General features: G+C 44.5%; 1 protein-coding gene across 1 annotated transcript in view; it reads right to left on the reverse strand.

Annotated features, from left to right (window-relative positions):
* The window catches only part of SLC22A14 (solute carrier family 22 member 14), a 40,073-nt gene extending 31,259 nt beyond the window's left edge, over positions 1-8,814 (reverse strand). Inside the window, 1 exon segment of the mRNA XM_058290787.1 lies at positions 8,548-8,814. The gene's annotated coding sequence lies outside the window, so the exon portion shown is untranslated.
* Positions 8,815-10,547: the final 1,733 nt, after the last annotated feature.

Below are 10,547 nucleotides of genomic sequence, written 5' to 3' on the forward strand. Positions count from 1 at the left end.
ATCAAAGCTACATTGAGATATAATTCCATACCTATTTGAATGGCCACTATTAAAAAGTAGAAAACTACAAATGTGGAGAGATAGGAAGGCTTATTCACTCCTGGGGGGAATGTAGAATGGTACTGCCAGTGGGGAGGACTCTTGGGCAGTTCCTAAAGAAGTTGAATATAGACTTGCCATGTGACCCGGCAATACCACTATCAGGTATATACCCAGAAGAACAGAGAGCAGTGACACGAACAGACATCTGCACACTGACGTTCATAGCCGTGTTATTCATTATTGCCAAAAGTTGGAAACAATCCATTTGCCATCACCTGAGAAATGGATAAGCAGATTGTGGTGTATACACACAATGGAATACTATGCAGCCATTGTAAGAAGTGAAGTCATGAAGCGTTTGACAACATGGATGGACCTGAGGACATTGTGTTGAGTGAAACAAGTCAGATACAAAAGGACAAATACTATGATTGTGCTATAATGAACTAAATATGTTATGTAAACTCATGGTGTTAATAATTAGAATACAGGTCACCAGAAAATAGAATGAGGGTAGAGAATTGAAAGCTGAGGGTTAATCTATGCATAATTGGTAAAAAAGACAGTTTTACAACCAGTCTTTGGAAATGAATAGAAATGGTGAAAGCACTATTTTTTTTTTTGTAGTGTTTGTAACTAGCAGTGCTATTATATGGGTATGACATTGGTTGATAGAAAAAGTCTAAGGTCATGTATATTACTAGAAGGAAAGCTAAAAAACTGTAACATGGAACTTTATAACAGTGAAACCTCACGTCAAATATAATTATGCATAATATTGCATATATAATACAGTTTTTACAAAATATAAATACAAATAAGCTAGAGAGAGAAACAGAATAGCGGCTACGTATAGGGCAGAAGAAGCATAGAGAGATTGAGAGGTGATGAGGTTTTTGTCTGTTTCTTGTTTTTTATTATTTTTTTCATTGGAACAATGAAAATGCTCTAATAATGACTGAAGTGATCAATTCACAACTATGTGATTATACCAAATACCATTGATTGTACACTTTGGGTAGATTTGTGCTTTATTATTATGTATCAATAAAATTGATTTGTTTTTTTTAAAAAAAAGGGAAAAAAACACACATAAACACTTTCTGACTTCTTCGAAAAATCCCACTTCTAGGAATTTACTCTGAAGATACACCTCCAATAATAACAAAATACATATATATAAGGTTATTTGCTGCAGCATTAATTGTATTGCAAAATACTGGAAATGAAATGCTCATCCATAAGAAAGCTGTTGGGGAAAAGGTGGTATATCTACATGATGGAACGACAAAAATTTCCATGAACGATATGGAAAGATTTCTAGGATATATTGGTAAGCAAAACAGCAACACGGTCAAGAATATCTATACTATTCTATCTTTCATGTAAGAAAAGAAAGGGATATAAAAGAATATACATGTATCTGCTCATTTGTGAAAAAAAATACAGAAAGTATAAGTCAGAAACAAATGAAATTGGTTATCTATGGGTTTGGGGGGAACAAGTGAAAAAGATGGAGGAATGGAATGGCATAGAAAGGATGAGAGGAGAGTGACATTTCTCTGAGTATAGCTGTTTGTATAATTCTGTCTCAGAACCATACTAATGTTTCACATATAAAAAAAAAATTAAAATCAACCAGAATGAGGAGGTAACCTAAACAGTAACAAATGGACCTGTTTTTACAAATGAACATCATAGCAACATCAAAGGGGATGAGAAGAAAAGAAGCAACCAAAATAACTTGGAAAAACAGTATGCTAAGCTAAAGACAAAAGGAATTGTACACAAATATTGTACTTAGTGGATTTCATGGGGATAGGGGTTTGCAATTCTGAGACTGTGTATACAGGATTTAGATAATAAGTATATCATGGATAACAAAAGTTAGGTTTCTCTGCCAGAGAAAGGAGTTAAAACTAAGGAACCAGCGGAAGACTAGAATGAAGACTATGAAATCAAAGGTATCAGTATGAATTCATGATAGATCAATCGATTGATAGATATAGATAGATACACACACACACATAGTCGAATAAACAGATATGTGCACTTATACGTGTATTTCCCAGCTCTGTCCAGAGGTGGCCTAGAAGCTTTAGCAGATTAGAAGCAGTGAGCACATGTAGATCTTGGTTTCTAAATAAAGAAGAACCAGGGCACCTTGGAGAAATGTTGACTCCAGGGCCGGGGCAGGGAAAGAACAAGATTAGTCTGGAACATCTTGTGGTGCAAGAAAGAAAATGCCCCAAAATGATGGGGGTATGACAAAAGGACACAGGAGCCAAACTGAAGAAGTTCCAGAGAGCCAAATCTGGGACCCTTTAACATCAAAATAATGATATTAATAAATTATAACTCAGAATAAATATACAAGTCCACACTGACATAGATAATTGAGTAAATAAATATTGAGGAAAAGGAACCGTTTTTCCTTAGTGTAGAATTCTATATTAGTAAACGTAGGTATATTAATAAAGGAATGATGGAAACAGAAAATCGCCATTTGGCAAGAATTATAATATTGCAGCCAGGAATCACTGAAGGATATTAAAATCAGAGTATGAAAGTGTGATGAGAAACAGATATTTTGCATAGTTTCGAAGTATTTCCCCACAAGATGCTTATCAATTGCAAAGGAAAAAATAATAACTTCATAATGAAATTTTGCAGATACAACCTTAACTGGATAGTACTTTTCAAAAGCGGCAAAGCCTGAAAGGCAAAGCCCAAGGAACTTTCTCAAAATTGTAGAAAACTAAGGAGGCATGACAATTCAATGCAGGGTGGGATTCTGGATTAGATTTCTAAAAAAAGGAATATTAGAGGGATGGTCAAATTCAACTAAGATTTGTGGATTGGTTAATAGTATTGTATCAATGCTAATTTCATGGTTTGTGATGTGGGGATACATAGGAAGGGATTCACCTGAGGCATGCCTCTAATATATTCAAGTGTTCATGGGACATTGTCTCAGTGGGTGGAGATCCACACAATAACAGAAAGAATATTGAATTCCCATCCTGGGAAGTTCTGCTACATTCTCTAATAGGACAGCAAAAAACCCCCCAAGTGCAGGGGCAATGCCTAGTGAAGGAAGACAGATCATTATACCAGGCCCTTGACATTGATGGTTGTACTTATGAACCTTTTCTTATAAAACTGAAACTTAGCCTAGCATTATACACTGCCCAAGAGTTATCTCCTGAAAGCCTCCTTGTTTCTCAAATGTGGCCTCTCTCTAAGCCAAACTCAGCATATAAACATACTGCCTTCCCCTTCCCTCCCCCCACCCTGGTGTGGGATATCACTCCCAGGGGTGAGCCTCCCTGGCACTAAGGATCATTACCAAGCACCAACTAGCAATGCATCTGGAAAAAGACCTTGATCAAAAGGGGGGAAATGGTAAATACAAATGAATTTTTATGGCTAAGGTATTTCAAAGTGAGTTGGGAGGTCATTCCAGAGGTTATGATTATGCAAGTCTCAGCAGGATCTCATTGACTGCCACAGTAAATACTGCCTCCAATAGTGGGGCTCCTGAGGGCTCTAGAGATATCCAGAAACTACAAGCAGGACAGAGAGCTCAGGAATTCAGCACCCTGTTGGTGGGCCTTACTTTGGAATTTATGCTCTTGAGAGTAACACAGTTAGACTCATTTTTAGGTTCTCTACACATGGCTCTTCTGCCTCTTTTCTTTGAGCCCATAATTAGCACTACATTTTATAAATATATGTCCCAGAGACTTAAATCTTTGGTCCGTCTGTGTGCCAGTTGAACCCTGAATTTCAGCAGAGTTGCAACACCTACTCTCCAGTTCATTGGTCTCACCCAGGACAACTAACAAGGAGATGATAATGGACAATGCCAATCCCAAGGACAGAGAGTGTCTGTGACTGCAAGCAAGATAGTCCCCATCCATCTGCCCCATGGGTTCTAAGCTCCCTCTCAATTAGAATCAGATTGGGCATCACCATCCCAGAATCCTCAAGATTGGGGAATGAACAATGACTAAAGTAGGCTTATTATTATACTACTATATACATTATTATTCTAGCAATGGAAGAACTCTTATCATAGATGTAAAGGCAGTGGCCACCAGAGGACCTGGGGGATGAGAGAGGAAATAATAGGTTTAATATGGGGACATTTTGGGGACATTGTGTTTGTCCTGCATGACATTGCAGTGACGGCCATTGTATATTTTGTCATAACTTACAAAATTGTGTGAGGCAAAGTGCAAATGATAATGTAAACTGTAATCCATGGTTAGGGGCAATGATTCAATTGCAACAAATGTACCATACTAATGAAGGATGTTGTTTATGTGGGAAAGTGAAGGGAGGGGTAAGGAGTGGGACATATGGCAATCCCTTATTTTTTTTTAATGTAACACTTATGTAACCTAAAGCTTCTTTAAAAATAAAAAATTAATTAATAAAAAAAGAATAGAATACTATGGTTATGTAAGATGCCAACATTAGGTGAAGAATAGATGGGAATTCTGTATACTATTCTTGCAACTTTCTTCTAACTTTAAATTTATTCCAAGATAAAAAGATTTTTAAAAATATAAATGATACCATTTACAACATCAAGAAAATATAAACTGAGAATAAATCTATCAAAATATGTGTAAGACCTCCATATAAAATAATACTACAAAAATATGTTAAGGAATAAGGAGATGGCTCATGCTCATGGATTAAAGTTGCCAACTCTTTCCCATATTGATCTGTAGATTTGGTACAACTCCAGTCAAAATCCAAAGCTTTTCTTTTTTTGTGAAATTTAACAAGATTATTGTAAATTTTATATGGATGAACAAAGGACATGAGTACCCAAGACAATTCTGAAGAATAACAAGGAGTGACATGCCCTGACAGATAATTAAAATTTATTATAAAGGTACTTTAATTAAGACAATGTGACATTAATGCAGGGATAGCTAAATAGAGAGTCTAAAAATAGACCTATGCAGGAATGACGTTTCTACATATGACAGAGAGAAAGGCATGACAGATCAGTAAATGGAAAAAACTTAAATTGATTCCTGTCTCACACTATGAGTGAAAATCAATTCCAGCAATATTAAGGACTTAAATTTCAATAACAAAATTTTTAGTAGAAAATACAGGATAATATATTTCTGACTTTTGAATAAGGAAGGATTTCTTAATCAGGACACAAATCCATGCTATTTTATGCTAACCATAAAATTAAAACATTTTAAATTTGACTATTTAAAAATGAAAATCTTAAAGTGGAAAAAAAAAGCTGCATGTGGGGGACTATATTTGCAAACACATTTAACTGAAAAAGTCTTAGAATCAAGGATATGTAAAGAACCCACAAATCAGTAAGAAGACAATAGAAAAATGAGCAAAGACATGAACATGCATTTCAAGAACAGGAAATTCATGTGGCCCACAGACTTATTAAAAGATGCTCAACTTCTTTAACAATGAGAGAAATGCAAATCAAGACCATGATGATATATTTACACTCATTTGATAGACAAAATTTAAGAAATCTTATATTACCAAGTGTTGAAGATCTATCTTTCATACATCTCAGGCAGAATTTTTAAAGGTCCACTTTGGCATACAATTTGACATTGTCTCACTGTTAGAGGTTTGCAATAATTAACAAGCTGTAGCTCAGTTTCCCCTAATATGCACTGGGGAAAGGCTAACCCCACCCCCATAAGCCTATGTGCCTAAATGCACGGCGCTTCCCCACAGGTTAAATAAAGAAACCACATACAGACGGGAGTAAAGGGAAACGGAAACGTTGCCTACCTACAGATCAGAGGGAGATAAAATTCCTGCAAAACAAAGAAACTTCTGCTCCTGCAGCATTCCAAGAAGCCATAACTCCCTAACCCAGTATCTTCTAGTCACTATCAGGGAAAATTTTCACCTCTGGGGCTTCTGTTGGCCCTTGTGCTTCGCTCAGACTCGCAACCCCTCTCACCAACTCTCATTTCCCCACCTAGGAAAGTTCTGTATAAATTCAAGGTCCCCCCCTTCCAAGGGGGGCCTGACGTCTGTTCTTCAGACCCCCTCCATTGAGAGAGGTTCTCAATAAATCTTTGTCTCTAGTCATATCAGTCTCCGTGTCCCAGTAAGTGCTGTACGTTTGCAGATATGATCCAGAAAATAAAAACCAAAATGGTCATGCCAACACACTTCATATAAGGAAAAAACAAAAACAAAAGCAAGTGTCCAAAATGCCTATCAACAGAATGGGTAAATAGTGGTATGTTTATACAGTAGAATAAAATACAGCCGTGAAAATGGATAAACCTTAGCTACACCCATGAAGACATGACTAAAATCTCAAAAACAACATTGAATGAAATAGATACTATTTTCAGAAGATGCAAAACCAAGTCAAATTAGATATTATTTAGGTACATCTTGCAATAAAAATAAAATTTTTAGGAGCAGAGATGAAATTTGGGGTGATCGCCATTGTGGGGGTGGAGAGACAGCATCTGGGAAAAGTTAGATGTGATTGTAATGTTCTGAGTCTTTGGGGGCGGGGTGGCTCGCAGGTGTCCGTTTAAATATATATATGGTGCCCAGAGACCCTCTCCTAACGCACAGACTCTGGCGTCCCCTCCCACAGATGAAGACGGCAGCCTCGAGCTGTGACTGGAGGGGCCGCCCTGCTTAGCGTGCATCCGCCTGCTACTGCTGGCTCTTGGTACTTTCCACAGTCAAAACGCATCTGCACATTCACTGCGTTAATAGCCACAGCGTTTTCCTCGAGTCAACGCGCTTTAGCGTACTTCACTGCGGAGCGCTGGGATAGTCGCACTGTCCCGGCAACCCTTCTACACACATCCTTTTCAGAGGATGACTTCCCTGGGCTAACTGGGATCCCTTTCGTACGCTCTTAATAGTCTCATACTGCCCTCCAGAAAGAACTATTTCCGAGGCAGCAGCTGTTCAGGGGGAGCCCTTCTCCCAAAGTCCCACCAGCTCTGGGTTTTACCATTTGTTGGTTTCTGGACATTTCAAAGGTGTAACGGAACCCTCGTCTGGGTCCTTGCGTCCAGCAGGAGGCTGAGCACCCACGTTCCCAGGCCGGGTGTCCTCTGAGGAGGGCATCCTCCCACACTTCCTAACCCCCCTTTCCCTAAGCACTGGAGAAGAGCCACGAGCCCTGTTGGAGGTGACAAAGTGGGACATCCCTCCCAAGTTCTTCCTCTCTCTTGTACAGTGCTTCCTGCAGCTACCCCATACTCTGGAAAACCCCTCCGGAGAATTTGCAGGGGCTGTGGCTGGGACAGCCGGGGCCACTGCCTGGCTGGAGGAAGCGCAGTGGTGGCCTGGAGAGCGGGGCGCTGGGAGGAGGCCCCTAGACCGTGCTGGCCCCCACATTGCATTAGAGCGTGCACTACAGAAGGGAGAGTTCCCACACTTTCGGCATTCTCTTTTTGACGTGCGGCACCTGGATCGGTATTCCCACGTGGCGGCAATTGGCTAAAGCGGAGGCAGTGCCACTTCTGCGGATTCTGCTCACCACAGGCCCGTCATTCCTGATTTATCCCAGCGTGAGGCCAGGGTCCCCATCACTCGCCGTCTTACCCTCGGCCTTGGGCCCTCCTTTCTGCCTCCTGCCTGGCCCCCGCGTTGGGACCTGTGAGCTCAGGAAGGGGGTACCTACCCCATGGAGGCAGAAAGCACAGGGGAAGGGTCCGCTGGCGTGCATGTGTGTTCCTGGCAGGCAGAAGGATGCCCCCCCCCCCCCCCGGTGTCCCTGTCCTAATCCAGGACCTGTGACTATGTTGTGACGTGGCCAGGGAGAATTAAGGCTACTGATCATCTGATCTTAAGAAGATGATTCTGGATTATCTGGGTGGGCCAGTGGAATCCCAAGGGCCCCTTAAACGTAGAAGAGGAAGGACAGAAGATTGTCAGGGTGACACTGCACGAAAGCCTGGGCTGGCCATTGCCGCTTTGAAGGCAGAAGGGGGCGTCCAGCAAGGGACGCAGGCAGCCTCCGGGAGCTGGAGAAAGCAGGAAAGCAAAACTCCCCAGAACCTCCAGAAAACGCAGCCCTGCGGACACTTTAGTCCAGAGGCCCATTTAGGACTTCTGTTAAGATCATAAACTTGGGTGGTTTTCAGTCACTCAGTTTGTGGTAACTTTTTAATCAGCAGCCATAGGAAACCAACAGGGTGTGTATGTGCACAAGGCTGGAGGATGGACGCCAGCAGGAGGGGAAGAGGCTCTGCACCCCTCACAGAGCCAGCCGCACCACCCACCCTCGCCCCCCACAGGGCCCCTTCGATCTGCACCCGCGTCACCTCAATACCCGCGAGGCCCTGGAGAATTCTCTCCCTCTTCGGATCCCAAAGGGGCCCTGCCAAGTCCTCAGGCCCAAGGCAATCAGTTCTCAACGTACGAAAGAGGAAACTGAGGCCTGGAAAGGGGAGGTACAGCCGAAGAGCAGCGCGCCACCTGGGGGCAGGAAATGGCTAGATGCCACACCTGAGAACTCACGCTTCCCGTGGGGGCAGCTGGACCCTGCGCAGACTCCCTACCGCCGAACGGGCCTGGGCGGGCTCCTGGCCTCTGTGCTGAGAAGGTGGCCCCACAATTGCTGGGTGTCATCATAATCGCCCCCCCTCCACACCCGCCCAGTCCCCCCTCCCTGGAGACAGGACCACGAGCCAAAGCCAGGGCCCACCTGGCCGCAGTCCAGGCCCAGGCAGGCCCTGGAACAGAACCCTGGGGTTCCGTCGGTGTCTGGGGAAGTGTCACAATGGGACTCGGGGGTCCTCGGGGGGTGGAAATGGCGATGAGCAGCGTTCCATGGCAGGGGCACGACCGGCCACAGCCCTAGGAACAGGAGGCAAGGCCAGTGGGGAAATCCTGACCTGAACCACCCCTGTGAGTTCTAGCCCCTGTGCCCTTGTGCAAGGAACCCGCTTCCCCAAAGGGCCCCAGGCCCACTTTGGGGATTCTCCCCATCCTTCCAGTGACAACACAGCTGCCATCTTTGGAGCCTTCCTGATCCCGTGTTGGAAATTACTTGTTCCATATCCCTGCTGTTTGTCCCTCTGCCACACTCCCCTGCCTACAGATCTGGCCCTTCTTCCTCGCAGGCCAGGGGCTGCCTGCTGGCTTGAGAAGGGCCGCAGGGGGCCGGGTACACAGCAGACCCAGGAGGGGATGATGGCCCTCCTGGGGAAGAGGAGACTGTGGCCTTTCATGCTGAGCTGCCCCACAGGAGCCAGAGAGGTGGTTTCATGGGAGTGCTGTTCAGCCTGGGGCCCAGGAGGGACCACGCCCCACCAGCCCACCAACCCCAAACCAGTCTCTAGAAGGTACAGAGCCCCATTTCTCTTCCCCTCACCCTACTCCTCAGCCCCTCATCCCTGCCCTGGTAAGTTCCAGCGAGAAAAATGAACAACTGCAGGGGAAGCTGAGGCCAGGCTTGTCTGATTACCCACCCAGCAGAGGCAGGATGCGTTCACGGCACAAGCAAGAGAGGACACCGAAACTCTGAGTAGAATTTGGAAAGAATCTACTACTGAAAAAAAAAAGGGTCATCACTACTGTGGGAATTGATGCCTATTTTGCAGTTTACTACGGCATTTATTGTCACTGCTTTGGGGGCAGAGCAAGCACCTGAGCCCCCTGCTTTCCCAAGGCTCCCCGTCAGGTACCTGCAGTCACATGAGGGGCTGGCCTGGGCCTCTCGGGTTCCCAGAGGTCTCTGGCCTTAAGCCCGAAGCAGCAGCCCTGCTGGGCTAGAGGGACCCAGGCCGCGGCAACGAGCACCCGCCACGTCCGTGTGCGGACGGCTGGGAGGGGCGCCCCTTTGCTTTGTCTACACGAGTTCCCAGGACTCGGCTCGGTCTCCAAAGTGGCTGAGACTGAATTTCTGATCACTCATATTCTAACTTAAAGAAAGTGCTTCTTGCAGACATGAGTTTATAGAACTAATATTTATACCATCTACAAATGTTTACTATTTTTGTAAGGAATCATGAAGTCATTTGTTTCCCTTGATTAGAAACTGAAAAAACTTATACATACTTGGGTCCTTTCCCACACTGGGACTGAATGATTTGGGGCTGATCGTCACAACTGTCCTTATCACTGAGGAGCACAAAGGTAGGAACCAGGGCCCAGATGAGGCCACGTGCTCCAGCCCACAGGTGAGCGCCAGCCCTGGGAGGTCCAGGCAGGCCACGGGCACTGGGAAGTGGTCCCCACATGGCTGAGTGGCTCTGCAGGCAAGCGGCCTGGACCACATGTGGCTGGCACCCTGGCTCAGGAGAGCCATTCTGGCTCCACTGGAGACCCCTGGGAGCAGGAGAAATCCCAGGAGGAGCTGGAAGACAGGTTTCTCCAAGGGGAAGTTTTCAACAAGAGGGAAGGGCTGCAGTGGCTGAGAAGCAGCAATGGGAGCAAAGACGTCCTTCCCGCAGCTCTCAACCTCTGAGAGGGTGAGCAACCAGGGGAAGAGGCAGGAAAGGAGC

The sequence above is a fragment of the Dasypus novemcinctus genome, chromosome 31 (genome assembly GCF_030445035.2).
Source record: "Dasypus novemcinctus isolate mDasNov1 chromosome 31, mDasNov1.1.hap2, whole genome shotgun sequence".
In the NCBI taxonomy this organism is placed as follows: Eukaryota; Metazoa; Chordata; class Mammalia; order Cingulata; family Dasypodidae; genus Dasypus; species Dasypus novemcinctus.